We start from the raw sequence: 17880 nt of genomic DNA on the forward strand, positions 1-17880 counted from the left end.
AAGTAGTGCATAGACAGTCCTAGAATCATATAACCATAGAGTTGGAGAGTTGGAAGGGACCCTGAGGGTCATCTGGTCCAAACCCCTGCAATGCAGGAATCTCAACTAAAGCACCCCTGGTGCAATCAATGCCTTTTTGCAGAGTTTTATCAATGCACTCAAGGGAATGTGTACACCAATAAAACAGTCCACCCAACGAGTCCCGGTGCAATAGTTGCTTTTGGTCATTTCCCAGTCCCGATTGTGGTTACTATCCCTCTGAAAGAACAAGTTCATCATTTGGAGCTGCTCCTTGGTCCATCTTTGAGCATCAGGTAGCCCCAGTGGCTAGGAGTGGGGGTTTTTGCCATCTATGGCTGGTGTGCCAATTACAACCATTCCTGGGCAGAGGTAGCCTGGCCATTGTGAATCATGCACTGGTACCTTCAAGACTAGATTGCTTTAATGCACTCTATGCAGGGTATCCCTTGTGCATGGTGCAGAAGCTCCAGCTGGTACAAAATTCTGCCACTGGACTATTAACGGGGTCAGCACTTAACTCTGGTCCTTAAATGTTTGGACGGACTACTCATAAATGGTACCAGATTGCGTTCAATTTTCTTGTAATAATTTACAAGGCCCTTAACAAATTGGGTCCAGGGTATCTTAAGGACTGCTTGGTCCCTTTTAGCCCTTCCAGATCACTGAGATCTTTGGGGCAGTCCTGTTGGTGGTCCCCCCAACTCAGATGCACCTCCACGAATTCAGTGCTGCATGCCCAAGCTTGAATGAATGAAACCCTCCCTGCTGAACATCAGGTGCCTGACAGGGACTTCCTTGTTCCAGGAGGCATTTTGAAGTTGTGTTCAGGCTTGCACTAGTTTGTTTTAAATGAATGTGTGCTGTTTCATTCCCTGTATGGTTTATTTTGATGTATACTTAGAAATGCTACTGGTTGAGCTGCATGTTGTTGTTTAGTTGTTTAGTCGTGTCCGACTCTTCATGACCCCATGGACCAGAGCACGCCAGGCACTCCTGTCTTCCACTGCCTCCCGCAGTTTGGTCAAACTCATGCTGGTAGCTTTAAGAACACTGTCCAACCATCTCGTCCTCTGTCGTCCCCTTCTCCTTGTGCCCTCCATCTTTCCCAACATCAGGGGCTTTTCCAGGGAGTCTTCTCTTCTCATGAGGTGGCCAAAGTATTGGAGCCTCAGCTTCACAATCTGTCCTTCCAGTGAGCACTCAAGGCTGATTTCCTTCAGAATGGATAGGTTTGATCTTCTTGCAATCCATGGGATTCTCAAGAGTCTCCTCCAACACCATAATTCAAAAGCATCAATTTTTTGGCAATCAGCCTTCTTTATGGTCCAGCTCTCACTTCCATACATCACTACTGGGAAAACAATAGCTTTTACTATACAGACCTTTGTTGGCAAGGTGATGTCTCTGCTTTTTAAGATGCTGTCTAGGTTTGTCATTGTTTTTCTCCCAAGAAGCAGGCGTCTTTTAATTTCGTGGGCACTGTCACTATCTGCAGTGATCATGGAGCCCAATAAAATAAAATCTCTCACTGCCTCCATTTCTTCCCCTTCTATTTGCCAGGAGTTGATGGGACCAGTGGCCGTGATCTTCATTTTTTTGATGTTGAGCTTCAGACCATATTTTGCACTCTCCTCTTTCACCCTCATTAAAAGGTTCTTTAATTCCTCCTCACTTTCTGCCATCAAAGTTGTGTCATCTGCATATCTGAGGTTGAGCTGCATATAAGTGCTATAAACACACTGCAATTAGCATGGGTGCTTCTCTGACAGTTCCCTTATATCCCTGAAGGTGGCTGCCGGAACTCTTATGGGGCCCATGGCCAACAACTTGTGACATCACTGTTAAAACATCTGCACTGTCTGCCCATCTACTACTCAGCCAAGTTTGAGACTCTTGTATGAATTACAAGGCCCTGAACAATTAAGTCGAGGGTACCTTAGGGACTGCCTGAGCCCTTAGGTCACAGCTTGATCACTGAGATCATCTGCAGGAGTGTCATTGGTTGTCCCCCGAGTTGGCAAGGCTCATCTGACATCTACACAAAATAGAGACTTTAATGTCATCGGTCCAGTCCTGTAGAATACTCTGCCAACAGAGATTCAGCCTTTTGTTTCAACCTTTAAATGCCTGCTTGAAAACTCTCCAGGCTTAGGCCGGCAAGTAGGAACACATCTTTCCACAATGCTTAGTTGACGGTCTCTGATTTTAAACTGTCAAGTGGTTGTTGTTTTTAATTAATTATTATCTAGATAGTATTACTAAACCACTTTGATATATTCTTATGATACAATGATCCATAATAAATAAGGTTTTTTCCCCCCTTCTGTGAGTAGCAAAAGCCCTTCCGAGGGGGAGCACTTCTTGAAGTTCGTTTAGCTGGAGACACCAGAGAATGAACCTTGGACTTTCTGCATGCATGTAAAGCATGTGTGAGAATGACATGAGAGTCCTCCCAGTGGTGGCTGGGTGGAAGACAGGGAGCCCAACAGTAGGTGGCGCCAGAACAAATGGCAGGCAGAGCCAACTAATTCTAGTTTTGTCCCCAGCCTCCCCCTGCTGAGTTCTACAAGGGCAACACTAAGACTAAGGAGCAGGTGGAAACTGATTGGCTATGTGGTTAACTGCTGGACTTGATATAAGTAAGAAGGCAGGCTTGTGGGGGCTTGCTGAAGACAGACATAGCTGGTGGGGCAGAGCCCCATTTGCCCCAGGGAACCAGCCTCCAATGGGTCCATCAACCTCAATACGGTCTCCTTTGTCTGGCAGCAGCTCTCCAGGATGTCCTGCAAAGGTTTTGCTCACCATCTGTTCCCAGATGGAGGTCTTTTCCAGTCATGCTACTTATCATTCCTTCTTCATGGTGGACCACTGAGCTATGGGGCTCTCCTGGGTATAGATACTCTCAGAAAGAGCTGGAATTCCAGTGGAGTCTATGGCAGAACCCATTAATTCTAGTTTGTCCCTATTCTCAGGGGCAACAACTGAGATTAAGGTGGTCATAGAATCATAGAATCATAGAGTTGGAAGAGACCACAAGGGCCATCGAGTCCAACCCCCTGCCAAGCAGGAAACACACTCAGAGCACTCCTGACATATGGTTGTCAAGCCTCTGCTTAAAGAACTCCAAAGAAGGAGACTCCACCACACTCCTTGGCAGCAAATTCCACTGTCGAACAGCTCTTACTGTCAGGAAGTTCTTCCTAATGTTTTGGTGGAATCTTCTTTCTTGTAGTTTGGAACCATTGCTCCGTGTCCGCTTCTCTGGAGCAGCAGAAAACAACCTTTCTCCCTCCTCTGTGTGACATCCTTTTATATATTTGAACATGGTCGAGGAGGAAGCTGGCATCTAGGGCTACCCTCCTGCAGGGATGCCAACTTGAATAAAATATGGGGGGCAGGTAAGGCCTGTCCTGCATAATTGATCATATGATGTGGTGCACACAAACCGTTTGAATGCCAATAGCCATCAACTTTGGGGGCCCTGGCTCCCTCAAATATTTTATTAGGGGTGTGGGCTGAAGAGACCTTGACCCTTAGGAGTTGTCTCCTATGCCCTCCTGGTCTGATTGTATATAAGAAGTCAAGCAGGTGGGGGCTGGAAGAAGTTGGTGGAGCAATGCTCCACTCTCCGTAATGAACCAGCCTCCACCATTATTCTCCTTGTTGCATCTGGAAGTTGTACGTTTCTTTTAACAGGCTCCGTGGGTCCATCCACTTCTGTGCATTCACTGCCATGCCATGACTCAAAACATTTTAAAACTTGAAAATGAAGGGGAGGTGGGGCTGGGCCTCTGGCTAGCCTTTGCACGTGAGTGATGTCACTGGGGCGAGCGGGATCCAGGCGGAACCTTTTGCGGAACAGCCTCCCCTGAACTCTTTTGCTGCCTGCCAGATGGCGTGGTGCAGGAACAGCCTTTCGGAATTAATAACTGCTTCTCTGGAGGGAAAGGTTCATTCAGGAACTGTTTTGCATTTTGGCAGGAGGATCTTTTCATGCCTGGTGTTTCCTAGCTGCTTTGGCTCCGAAACAGGAGATGAACCATGCTCCAAAGGAAGGTTACATTAAAAAAATAAAATAAATGATGACGCTACTCCCATCTCTCTCTCCCCCCTCCCCACAAACAACCCCCATACACCCATCAAGCCTCCTTCTCTTGGCTCCTGACAGTGTAGCTTTTAATCGAGAAATTATGGTAACTCATATGTGCATTTTGAGAGTATATCACTGCCACAGTTAATTAACAGTTATTAGCGTCGGCGTACTGTGCTGTATTATGTGTCACAAATCATTGCGTCTCCCTGTGCAGCTACAGCAATTAAGAACTCCGTCGCACCTTCTGTATAGTCATTTGGTCTGCATCCAGGTCTTTTCAAAACTGGAAATTGCTAATCAAATCATTTCTGCTCTGTGCCTTGGTATCGTTTATTCCGTTCCTAATGATGTGCAACCCCCCCAGCCCCAGCCCCGCGCACACTCTCCCCATCCCTCCTCCTCCTCCTCCTTTGGCCGTTAACGGAGGCATCCGTGCATCTAACCCATTTCACAAGTCGTCATGCTTTAGAGAGGCGATAATGAACTTGCAGGAAGAAGTGTTGGTTCCTCCTGCTCCTCTCCTCCTCCTCCTCCTCCTCCTCCTCCTTTTCCTCCTCCTTCCCCATATTTCTTTCTGACCCCCCCCCCACCGCCGCCACACTTTCCACCTAGTAGCAATGTCTCCCCTCTCCTGCTGTTGGGTGATTAAATTCTGAAACTGTAAAATGCATTGACAGGCTTACAAGTCTGACTTGCCAGGGGCTTCCGCCAGCCCCATTTAGCTTCACTCTTAGGCTCGGCAAGATCCCTGCCTGATCAATTTGTCATCCCTCTAAATGGAAACTAATTACCTCCCAGGGAAAGATTGCAAGCTGATGACACCCTATGCCTCTGCAACCTAGTTCTGCAGGGAGGTTAAGACATAAAGGGCCAATGGAGATATGTGTGCTAATGGGCCAACCCTGAAACATAGACATAAACATAGGCAGCCATGGCAGGGCAGGCGATGAGAAGGCCAATTGGAAGGAAGTAGATCCCTAAGAAGATCTCTCCAGGATCAGCCCAAGCGGCCAATATAGAGATGGAGGAGAAATCTGACTCACTTCCCATTTAAAGGCAAACCTGCCTTTTTCTCAAAGATTGCACAAACCAAAACACATTCATTCTTCAGAATTTGCACTTCTCTGAATTTTGCAATACAGTTATCCGGACAAATAATGTGTACAAAAATGCATATGCTAGTATAATGTGTGCATTTAAAAAATGCCCGTATTGGTGAAAATAACATACAACAATGCATTAAAATGGGGGAAATAATTTTGCACAAATGTGTATATTAGGCACAATTGCATATATATGCACGTAAATCACAAAATGATTTGGAAATGTGGAGAACTTAATATGTGAAAAATGAGAAACAGGGAAATCAAAACTGACCGATTCAACCACCCCTAGTTCCATAGGATTCAGTTCAGTTGCCAGCTAGATGCTTCTAAGAAGCCTTAAAAGCTTCTTAGACCAAGACAAGAACCCTCCTCCATCACTTGCCCATCAGCAGCTGCTATTCATTCAATGGTTTGCTTGCTCTGTAGGTTCAGTTATGACAAAGCCTCCATGAGTTTGCCTAACCTTTCATTAAGCCAGCGGGCCTCATTATGTACATCTTCAGCGGTTTCCAGATCCACCTCTTTGAGGAAGGTGTTCCACAACTTAAAGGCTGCTACAGAGAATGCCCTCTGCCAGGCCACCCCCACCTTGAACTTCTGAGGGGAACAAAACTATCAAAAGCAGTGGCGTAGCGTGGGGGGTGCAGGGGGGGCCGGCCGCACTGGGCGCAACATCTGGGGGTTAGGGTTAGGGGGCGCAAATCCATGGGTTAGGGGGCACAAATCCATGGGTTAGGGGGCGCAAATTACTTGCCTTGCCCCGGGTGCTGACAACCCACGCTACGCCACTGATCAAAAGGACTTCTATTGGGAAGGAGGAAGTCTCAGGTATTTTGGGCCTAAGCTGTTTAGGGTTTTAAATAAAAGCACAAACACCTTGGATTGGGTCCATAAATTAACTGGCAGCCAATGTGACTATTTCAGAACAGGATTTATATGAGTTCTAAAGGCAACCCCAGCCAGTAATCTGGCTGCCGCCTTCTGAACCAGCTGCATTTTCCAAATCTTCAAGGGCAACCCCATCTAAATTGCATTGTGGTTATCCAGTCTGGAAGTTATCTGTGCTAGATGACTGCTGGAGTCCCTCCCAAGTCTCCAATTCTATGAGAGCATCGAATATCATGGTCAAGTCATCTCTGTCTCAAAGGAGATGCAGCTAGAGAACCAGCTGGAGTTGAAAATAGGCAGTCCTTGCCACTGAGGCCTCAAGTGACAATGTTGTATCCAGGATTACCCCCAAACTGAGGGCAGTACTCCAAATAGAGGACTGTCTTCAGTCGCCCAGTTTCCAGTTTTCTGGAAACTGTAAGAGGGGAGAGTGGTGTGTTCAGGTTGTGCTTGTATGTTTTCTATAATGGGCATCTGGTTGGCTACTGATGGAAGCTGGAGAAGATGGACAATTGGTCTGATACAGCAGGACTCTTTTATGTTATGCCTTGATGGCTCCTTCCAGCAGAAAAAAAACCCCCAGCCCTTTGCTTTTCTGCTTTGATGAGGAAGGGGCTGGAGGCTAATAATTGTTTGGCAGGTGGACCGGTTCGTTCCTGCAGCAGTTATAACAGGGAATCATTCATCTTCAGCTGTCATGACAGTAAGATACCAGTGGTGGGGATGGATGTTGAATAGCATAAAGCCAACTTCACAAAACATTGCCCAGGGTGCAGTGTGAGATGACTTGGTATAATTAGTCTCACGAGGGTAAAAACCAATGGATTCCCCAAAATGGGGCGAGATGACAAAGGCTTTCATTGCTGCCCTTGACAGACAAAGGGAAACCAAATGACTTGCCCTGTCTTTGACACTGTCGGCCACTCTTGTGATATGACAATAATGTAACAAGAGCTCTGTTGGGTCAGACTAAAGATCTTCTTGAGTACAGTGCCTTGATTCCCTCAGTGGCCATCTGGCATATCTTTGAGAAGCACACAATCTGGACACAGAATGGGGCAAAACACTTATTATTTTTTACTTGTCCCAGCTCCTCCCTAGCAGGTGATATCCAGAGGCTTTCTTCTTCTGAACACTAGGGCTGCGCCAGGTCCTCTCCAACCTGGTCTGGGGCTGGATTCAGTTAGGAATGATATAGATATGATATGAATGATATAGGAGCAGCTCTTAGAGGCCGAGGTCCCTTCAACCCCCGCCTAATAAAATATTTGAGGGGGCCGGGGCCCCCAAAGTTGATGTGCATTGCAATTCAAATGGTGTGTGCGCACCGTATCATGATATTGCTTATATGGGCAGGGCTTACCTGGGTCCCCCAGTATTTTATTCAAGTTGGCACCCCTGGTGCTTGGTCAAGCAGAGCCTGTTCTGCCACCTATGAACATTGTACTTCTCTCAGAGGACTCCATTTCAGGAACCCCAGCTAAACCACAGTCTTCCCCACTCCATCTGAGCTGACAGCTGATAAAGTGGTTAGGGCCACTTTAAGTGAATATGGATCTTGCAACTAAACCAGAGCTGCAGATCCTATTTATGGCTCAGTCTGAGCACAACTGCTGCTGGAGCAACAAGCCTGCTCTCATGGAGCTGTCCATGGTAGTAGTGGAGTCTTGCTTGCCTCTGTACATTCCTGGAGTCTCCAGCCTGAGCCATGCATGGAGCAGACAGGGAGAGTATTGAATCTTTGCCTCTGAACTACTGAAGCCATTGCACAAAACACAGCAGCAACATTCAAGTCAGAAAGGAACTTATTTCACTTGCTTTCCAGAATAGTAGCTATAATGGTCCGTGGTATTGGGGTAGAGGTGGGGAAATCCTCTCTACATTTATTTGAAAGTAGCCCCCTCAATGGCTGCTGAAAAATTTTCCATCCTGCCAACCATGTGCAAGCAATTAAGAAAATATATTTCTATAATAGTTAATTGACAGTCTCTGACTTTAAAATTTTATATGGTTTTCATTACGTGGTTGCTGTAAGCCACTTTGATAATTTTTTTAAAAATCTAATGGAGGTGTACAAATATTTTAATAAACAATCCAGCAAACCCAGTGAGGCTTACTTCAGAGTAGAGGAAGACTAAGTTTAAGCATAGTTTCAAAGTACTGCAGGAACAGAATCCTGATCCAGAGAGTCATTCAGTTCTCTTGAGAAGATTTTGAGGGGAAGGGAGAAGCGTGGAAAGTTCTGTTGCAGATGCAGAAGTCTGTTGCAATAGTGGGACAGCAGTATTGGATACAGCCCTTAATTTTTCATGGATTTTATTGTAAACTGCCTTGAGATGCTTTGATAAAAGGAGACAAATAAATACTTTTGATTATAAATAAATACATTTCAGATTCATTTAAGATAGGAGGATTCCACTCAGCTGACCAGATGTCCGCAACTTTTTCATGCTAACGGGGGAACATGTTGTGGGACATTCTATTTTGTGGTTAAATACGCCTTCAAATCGTCTTGAATTGCACTGGAATGATCCAGATTTGATAAGTTCTGATCTTGCAGTTTCAAAATGTGCTGACGTTGTTTCCAACATCCCAAACCACACAACAACCTGGTCTTGCCAGTTCTTGTGTCGCTTGTCACCACAAGGAAGTCAACTGCTGTAATTTTGGAAAACCTCAGCCTGCCTGACTTTCTGGCATGTGATGGTCATTTTCCTTCTACGAGAAACCACCACAGTCCTATAATTTCATGCTGTCTTATTTTGCTGCTCATTTAAAAGGGGAATTATGTGAACCTTGGTGTTTTATAGTGTTTTGACCCCTCTTCATTTAAGAAGCTTTATCTGATGGCAAAATATGGAGCTTGGGCATCATTATTTTTAAAATCTAAAATCATAAGATATGGTCACTGGTCAAGCATTTAGGATCCCTTCCTCACCTTGTCCTGCCTTCCTTGTAGCCTTCTGGTACAGTTGTACCTCGGAAGTTGAACAGAATCTGTTCCAAAGTCCATTCAACTTCCAAAACGTTCAGAAACCAAAGCTCGGCTTTTGATTGGCTGCAGGAAACTCCTGCAACCAATCAGAAGGTACGGAAGCCCTGTTGGACGTTCAGCTTCCAAAAATAGTTCACAAACCGGAACAGTCACTTCTGGGTTTGCAGCGTTTGGGAGCCAAAATATTCAAGAACTAAGCTGTTTGAAAACCAAGGTACGACTGTACTTGTCTTGACATTAATCGGAAACCTTAACAATGACAACAGCAAAACTGCCTGCAGTGATTGTGCATTTGGAAACATTTCTTTAAAGGAAACATTGGGGTGGTAATTTAGAGATAAATCCTGGATAATGGGCAACAGGCAGGGTGGAACCTGACTGCCTGACAACACTCTGATTGAAAACTAGTTGTCGTTCCAGCTCCTAATTACTAAGAATCATTATATTAAGTACTGGGACTGTGTAATGGACCCAAATACTTATTACATGTTGTCAGCAGTGAGATTACACACACTCCCCATTGTAAAAAAAACAAACCACAAAGTGTTTTGTACCAAATTAAAGGCTAATACGTTCTGGACTTAGGTCCACAAAAGCTGATGCCCTAATAAACTTGTAAACCTGTGAATGTAGCACAACAGAGGTGGGGAACTTGTAAGCTTCCAGAGTTGTTGCATTCACATTGCCTTCAGCAGAAGAGGAAGAGGAGTCGCCCCTCCCGTCCTCAAGAATGCTGGAACGCAAAGTTCCAGGGGTCAGGGGTCTCCCTGTGTGCAAGTAATCACCGGAACACCTTCACTATACCAAGTTGTGGTTCAGGTGAGGTCTAGGAGGTCTGAGACTCCCATTGGAGACTTCCACTTGCTGGGAACAGCAGATGTGCTGGTTTCCTTAATCCTGATTCCAATACCCAGCTTTGCTGAGCTGCCCTTTGCCTAGACTCCCTACAGTATTGTTGATCTTGGCCTGTAGCTTGGCCTGGTCTCTGGATCACATATTAGATCTGAACCGATGCTCTATGTTTCACTCCAGCTTGTTTTACCCACAAACTCCAACCATGAGTTTAGACCTTCTGCAACTGGGACTCCTGCTCCAAGGGCCACTCACTGGAACATAACAACAGTTGAGGAAGTTGTGTACTGTTAGAAGAGAAGACTGGGAGGTGGTATGATAGCCCTCTTCAAATATCTGAAGGGCTGTCACATGGAAGATGGAGCAATATTTTTTTCTGCTGCTCCAGAGGGGAGGACCAGAACGGGTTCAAATCACAGGCAATTCCAACTAACTATTGGGAAGAACTTTCTGATGATAAGAGCTGTTTGACAGTGGTGGAATTGGATGGATGTGGGCTCTCCTTCTCCTTCTTCTTCTTCTTCTTCTTCTTCTTCTTCTTCTTCTTCTTCTTCTTCTTCATAGCCGAGTAAGATTGTCTTCTTGTCTCCCATAAACATAGTTTAAACAATGAGTCCGTAAGTGACTGTGGAGGCCAATTCTGGATCCACACATCCTTCCACAGTGGGGACATTGGTTTCCGGGCGGGAGTTGATCATGGTGTGGATTTGCCAAGCATGCCTTCCTCTTAGCACATTTCTTCCTTGCGTCCTGGGTTCAAGTGTCTTCAAAGCCTGTGACACCTTTGGTAAAGGCTGTTCTCCAACAGGAGCTCTCACAGGCCAGTGTTTCCCAGTTGTTGGTGTTTATACTACACTTTTTAGATTTGCCTTGAGACCGTCTTTAAACCTCTTTTGTTGACCACCAGCATTACACTTTCTATTTCTAAGTTCAGAATAGAGTAGTTGCTTTGGAAGATGATAATCGGGCATCTGCACAACATGACCAGCCCAATGAAGTTGATGTTGAAGATTTTGAAATACAGGTTAGATGGCCATCTGTCAAGGTTTCTTTAGCTGTGTCCTGTAATGCAGGGGGTTGGACTTGGGGTTCCTCCCAACTCTACAATTCTGTGATTATAGCAGTTAAACAGAGCCCCTGTTTCCACCAGCAGTCTACCCCTTATTGCTGAATTCTGAGGAACAGCTTGGCAAATTCTGAGCCAGCGTGACTGGAGTGCATCACCAGCCCCAGTTGTTGTTCCAAACAGAGGCATTTGTGCTGATGTGCCTCCCCTCCATCACACAGACTCATGCGCGCACACGTACACCAGCCGCACCAAATACGATTTTTCCAGCCTGACTTTCTGCAAACACAATGTCGTGCTGGAAGCATTAAAAGGCAATTCAGTACTCAAAGGATTAAAAGCTCATGTTAAATTGAAGACTACACTTGGCATAAACATTAAAAATTGACAGAACACCCCACACATTAACTGTGCCGTGCCTCGTAATTAGCATTTAAAAGTAAAACATCGTTTCCTTACTGTTTCCTACTTGCTAATTTATAATGCATTTATTAAAATGGGAATGCAAAGAGGAGGCATCAGCAAATGAAAAATAGACTTGCATTTGGAGCAGGGGCCTCTTTGCGATACACAAAGAAATTGAGATGAAGGTCTTTTTCTTAGTGGGGGGAGTGAAGAAAACAATAGCAAAATGAATCTTCAACTGCTAAAGGCTAATTGATGGGGTGGAGCAGTGAAAGCAAAAATTAGCTTGGCTATAAGAACATATAATATCAGTGTTGGAGCACCTTCCTTATGAGGAAAGGCTTGAGTGCTGGGAGATTTTTAGTTTACAATGAACAAAAAAGGTGGGGGGAGACTAAATGTTGCAATGTGTCTGCCTCTCCGAGCAGAAGTGCTCTTGTTGGAGTTACTGCTGTCCTCCAAGGTACTATGAGTGGAAAGAAGCTCAAGAAGAGCATTCTACTCCCCCACCACAACCACCATTTTTCTTTTCTGTAAATATTCCATGATGACTCAGCATGCTCAGTTCTTATTGGGTTGGGCATTTTCTTTTCGGGGTAGTGGTGGTTAGGTGCCTCGTTGTTGTTGTTGTTGTCGTTTGATTTCTGCAAACCTTGTGGTTCCTCCAAGCATGGCAACATGTCCCTCTTGTTGCACCGAGTTCCCATTTTGGCAATTCCCAGGGTGGTTTAACAATAAATCAAAATCTCTCAGAGAATTATGGGAACTGTAGCTCTCTGAGGGTAATAGGGGGTCTCCTGATGTGGGTAATGTGATTCCAACCCACTCCCTGCATCTCTTGTTGCACTAGAATTGCACTTCACCCAAGGGAATGGAAGGGTTAAAGGAATAGAGATGGTTCCTAGAAAGGAGAGAGGTGCCATAGAAAGGGAACCTAGCCGTGCAACAGGCTATCTAGCACCCAGGAAAACACCACTGAGTTCAAATAACTTGCATATTTTGAGCTCTTTTAAAAAAATGCTGAACAGGGAAAACGTGAGAGGTTTTGTTGTTGCCGATGATGACATCATGAAGATGGCCTGTGAAAAGCGATAGGCCAAGGCACGACTGTTCTGCACAAAACGCCCAGCGATGTATATTTTCTGACTGAGGCAAATAGAATCAAGACACTGGAGAGCTGGAATCAAGCTGTCCAACAATCTGGCTTGACTTTGAAGTCCAGAGACCTCTTCTTTTCCTCCCCCCCCCACCTTCCTTCTATTTAAAGAGTTTTTTTTTATCAAGATCTTTGCTTTCCCCACTCTCCCCAAAGGATTGGGGAGTGGGAGAAATCCTGGGACAGGTGCCGCCGCTGCATTCCCAAAGGACAAGCACACAAAACCTTTTGCTGGCGATTCCCGCCAGCCCTAGGCAACTTTGCATCTTTTTGTGTGGTGCTGAGTCAATTGTTTCAGCTGTAAAGGATGGGGCAGAGCAAGGAGACAGAGAGAGTGTGACAGAGAGACAAGAGAGAGAAGCAGAGAGAGGGAGGGAGGAGGGGGGGAAACAGAGAAGGGAAAAAGATGATTTTCAGTGTGGAGGACATATACATATAATGGTTTTGGACATGTGTGACTTCTGGGCAACTCACCCCCTCCCCGCCATTTCAAGTGAGAGATGAGGCCTTTCATCTTAAATGCTCTGGGGGGAGAGAAAAATGTCAAGACAGCTTGCTTCTTACAGGGTTCTAATCTCTGTGCTTCAGGCTTGCAAGAGGTCCTGCAGCATTTGCTGTAGTTCTGTGTTCCGTGAAGGGGACACAACCAAATTAAACATTAAGCCATGGGTCAAATGTTCTCTAGCACATCAAGGGCCGCCCCTTCCACTGAGGGGGGGGGAGGATATAGCTCTCTCTTTACCCTCTGCTAGTGATAGCTATATCTTTTTTAAAATAATAATAATATTTAATATTTAATATTAATATAATATTTATTACTCTTCCAACAATTTAAACACTACAAAAAAGAAGAACAATACAATACAATACAAAAACACTACATAACACTAACACATTAAACTAACAAAACAAAACAAAAACAGTTTAAAACACATCAAATAATTTCAATATCTTATCTTTCATTCACTTATTTCCGCGACCTCCTCACACCTCCCTTTTTGTATTCCACTTCTGTTAATTGTTTCAGCAATTCCTTTCCATCTTCCTCTGTTTTCTAGCCTATATTTATCTTAGCACATTCTAACCTTATTTTTTCCTTTAATACTCTATTAATCTATTTATACTTAATTCCTTATAACATTTCTACTAAAGCCATATAACTTCATTCCAACATTTTTCTAGCATTCATTAATTTTACCATATTTCCGTAAATAATCTTTAAACTTTTTCCAGTCTTCTTCCACCGACTCTTCTCCCTGGCCTCAGATTCTGCCAGTCATTTCCGCCAGTTCCATATAGTCCATCAACTTCATCTGCCATTCTTCCCGGGTGGGTAAATCTTGTGTCTTCCAATACTTTGCGATGAGTATTCTTGCTGCTGTTGTTGCATACATAAAAAATGTTCTATCCTTCTTTGGCACCAATTGGCCGACCATGCCCAGGAGAAAGGCCTCTGGTTTCTTCAGGAAGGTATATTTAAATACCTTTTTCATTTCATTATAAATCATCTCCCAGAATGTCTTAATCCTTGGGCATGTCCACCAAAGGTGAAAAAATGTACCTTCTATCTCATTACATTTCCAACATTTATTATTGGGCAAATGGTAAATTTTTGCAAGCTTGACTGGTGTCATGTACCACCTATAAATCATTTTCATTAAGTTTTCTCTTAGGGCATTACATGCCGTAAATTTCATACCTGTGGTCCATAACTGTTCCCAGTCAGCCATCATTATGTTATGTCCAACATCTTGTGCCCATTTAATCATATCAGATTTCACGATTTCATCCTGAGTGTTCCATTTCAACAGCAAGTTATACATTCTTGACAAATTCTTAATTTTTGAATCTAACAATTCTGTTTCCAATTTTGATTTTTCCACCTGGAAGCCAACTTTTTTGTCCAAATTGTATGCCTCCATTATTTGATAATAATGGAGCCAATCTCGCACTTTATTTTTCAATTTTTCAAAACTCTGCAATTTTATTCTGTCTCCATCTTGTTCCAAAATTTCCCAATATTTCAGCCATTTGGCCTCCATATTGAGTTTTTTCTGTGCCTTCGCTTCCATTGGTGACAACCATCTTGGGGTTTTCTTTTCTAACAAATCCTTATATCTTATCCAAACATGAAACAATGCTTTTCTAACAATATGATTTTTAAAAGCTTTGTGTACTTTTACCTTATCATACCACAAATAAGCATGCCAACCAAAAGCATTATTGAAACCTTCTAAATCCAACATGTCAGTGTTTTCAAGAAGCAGCCATTCTCTCAGCCAGCAAAAAGCAGCTGATTCATAATACAGTTTAAGGTCTGGCAGGGCAAATCCACCTCTTTCTTTAGCATCCGTTAATATCTTAAATTTTATTCGAGGCTTCTTGCCCTGCCAAACAAATCTGGAAATATCTTTCTGCCACTTCTTGAAACAATCCATCTTATCCAAAATTTGCAATGTTTGAAACAAAAACAACATCCTTGGCAGCACATTCATTTTTATCACAGCAATTCGGCCTAACAATGATAACTTCAAATTTGTCCATATTTCTAAATCCTTTTTCACTTCAATCCAACATTTTTCATAATTATCCTTAAATAAATTCACATTTTTGGCAGTCATATTAACCCCTAAATATTTCACTTTCTCAACCAATGTTAGTCCTGTCTCCTCCTGAAACTTCTCTCTCTCATTCACAGTTAAATTTTTCTCTAAAACCTTAGTTTTCATCTTATTCAACTTGAAACCTGCTACCTGTCCAAATTCTTGAATCAGTTCCAATACCCTTTTAGTACTAGATTCTGGCTCCTGTAAAGTCAATACTAAGTCATCAGCAAATGCTTTCAGTTTGTACTGTTTAGCTCCCACTTGTATACCTTTAACCACTTTTTTTTTAAATAATATTTATTAGAAATTTCCAATTACAAAAAAAAAATAAAAAGAACAAAACATCCCAATTTAAAATCTTATTTTCAATAGCATCTTTCCAGGACTTCCCCTCCCCTCCCCCTCTTGTATTCCAATACTTACAAATGAATTCAGCAAATTCTTATCCCAGATTTTGAACTTATTATCATTAGCCCAGTTTTAAAAATATTTTCCCATCCCCTAAAATCGACCTGTTCCCTTCCGCGCGTTCCCTCCTTTAATATACAATACAGATTAAAATAATCAAATATAATTAATTAAAATAAAATTGTAAAAATATAATTAAGATAATCAAATATAATTTTACACCCTTTGGATTCCAAATTTCCCTCCCCCCTTTCCCGGTTGCGTTCCCAATGTTCATCAACGTCTGATGTCTTCCTGGAGCTCCCACATCTATCTAGGCCATAGTCCTTTACCAGTCATCTTTAATTTCGAATGTCCAATCTTGGAAGGAGTCTATCTCAAAAAGGCCCATTTCTTCCATCCAGATTTTTATATTTAGGAGTAAAAACTCCAATTTTATTTCTTAGACTTTTCAAAACTGGATGTCCCAAATGTTCCCACTTCCAACTTTATCCAATTCTTGTTGTTCTTGTTGTTCTTGTTAATCCCTCTCCTCCTTTTTTTTTTCCTGCTCTCCTGCACAAATGTTCTAATTCCAAAAGCTGCTAATTCCTCTGCAGAGGCTCTGTTATTCAGGAACAAAACATTATGCCAAGTCCCTTCCATTCTTCAATAGATAAATCTATTGTCTCCTTTAGTGTGTTGACCTCTGTAGACGAAATAGTGTTCCATTCCTGCAGTTTCCCAGGAGATAAAAAGTTCTATTCAAGTTCCAAGCCAACAATACTTGTAATATCCCTCAGCTCCTCTAGGTGGATTGCAATAACTCAGTTCCCTTCCAGATCACGCCCACCAGTCAAAATAACTTGTTATTCCTTGTTTTAAGCAATTTGTATCCAATTTATAACAAATGTAACCGGCAAAGTCCTCGTAACAAAGTTCTCATTTTTGTTCTTCCGCTTTGACAGCTCTTTGACAGCTGTCAAAACCTCTCTTTCTCTTCTCCCGGCGCTCTCACAAATCGCTCCCAGGATTCCGGGGTGGGTGGGTGGGTTACTTTTTAATTCAATTCCACTTTTCTCCTCCAGCTCAGTCTTATAATTTTCCGTCGCGAAGTTAGTAACCTTGTCAAAATAGGGTTGCGCTCGATCTTAGTTGTCAAATCCTTTACTTTAACTCCTCTACGACGGGGGGGGGGCTGACTTCCTTTTTGCGCCTCCCCCGCTCGCTCCGAATTTTTTGAAAAATTTATCCCCCTTTTTAGTCCAGGTTCCAATTACTCACGGGTTATTCTTTTAAGTCCAAATTTTCAATAGAAGAAGTCAGCGCGCTCCGTCGAATGGCATGCGGCTTCGCTCGGCAGGGGAAGCGGAGGACTCAAAGCACCCCCCCGTCACCCGTTCCGCAGCCTTTAAAAAGGCTCCTTCGCGGGTCGGGGGGGCGCAAAAGGTGCCAGCCGAGTCACCATGTCCATGGGTTTCAGCGCCCGTGGTTTTTGAGGGTCCCCGCGTCGCTGGCGCGGTAGGACCCAGCCCCTGCCGAGCAGGCTCCCTCCGGAGCTCGGAGGGAGTCCACCATTCGGCGATGGCGCCAACCCGGAAGTCCCACCTCTTAGTCCTTTCTAATCATATTTAACAAAACCTCAAGGACCGATATAAAGAGCAATGGAGAAATTGGGCAACCTTGTCGTGTCCCTTTCTCAATCTTAAACTCTTCTGTCACTACCTTGTTCACAATTAATTTTGCCTTTTGTTCTGAGTAAATTGCACCTATACCATTTTCAAAACCTTGACCTACCCCCATCCCCTGTAGATTCTTCTTCATAAAACTCAAAGAGATGTTGTCAAAGGCTTTCTCTGCGTCCACAAATATCAAAACTGCCTCGGTATTGATATTCACTTGTAGTTTTTCTAGAATATTAATTATATTCCTCGTGTTGTCAGACAAGTGTCTGCCCGGGAGAAAGCCCGCTTGGTCTTTATGAATTTCTTCTACTAACACCTTTTTTAATCTTTTAGCCAAAATATCTGCAAAAAAATTGTAATCCACATTAAGCAGCGATATGGGGCGGTAATTCTTAAGCTGTGTCTTTTCAGTCTCTGTTTTCGGTATAAGTGTAATGTAAGCTTCCTTCCACGACTCTGGTGCCTTTCTCCCTTCCAATATTTCATTACAGACTTCCTTCAATGGTTGTATTAACCATTCTTTCAGAGATCTGTAATATCTTGAAGTCAAACCATCTGGTCCTGGAGATTTACCTAATTGCATGTTCTGGATGGCCCCTTCCACCTCCTGATCCGTTATT

The 17880-nt window shown here is 43.5% G+C and overlaps 1 protein-coding gene across 10 annotated transcripts in view; it reads left to right on the forward strand.

Moving 5' to 3' along the window:
• Positions 1-17880, forward strand: part of AUTS2 (activator of transcription and developmental regulator AUTS2) — a 690192-nt gene that overhangs the window by 585368 nt on the left and 86944 nt on the right. The window lies entirely within an intron of this gene.

Source organism: Podarcis erhardii (assembly GCF_964252035.2).
Source record: "Podarcis erhardii genome assembly, chromosome: 16".
NCBI classification, from domain to species: domain Eukaryota; kingdom Metazoa; phylum Chordata; class Lepidosauria; order Squamata; family Lacertidae; genus Podarcis; species Podarcis erhardii.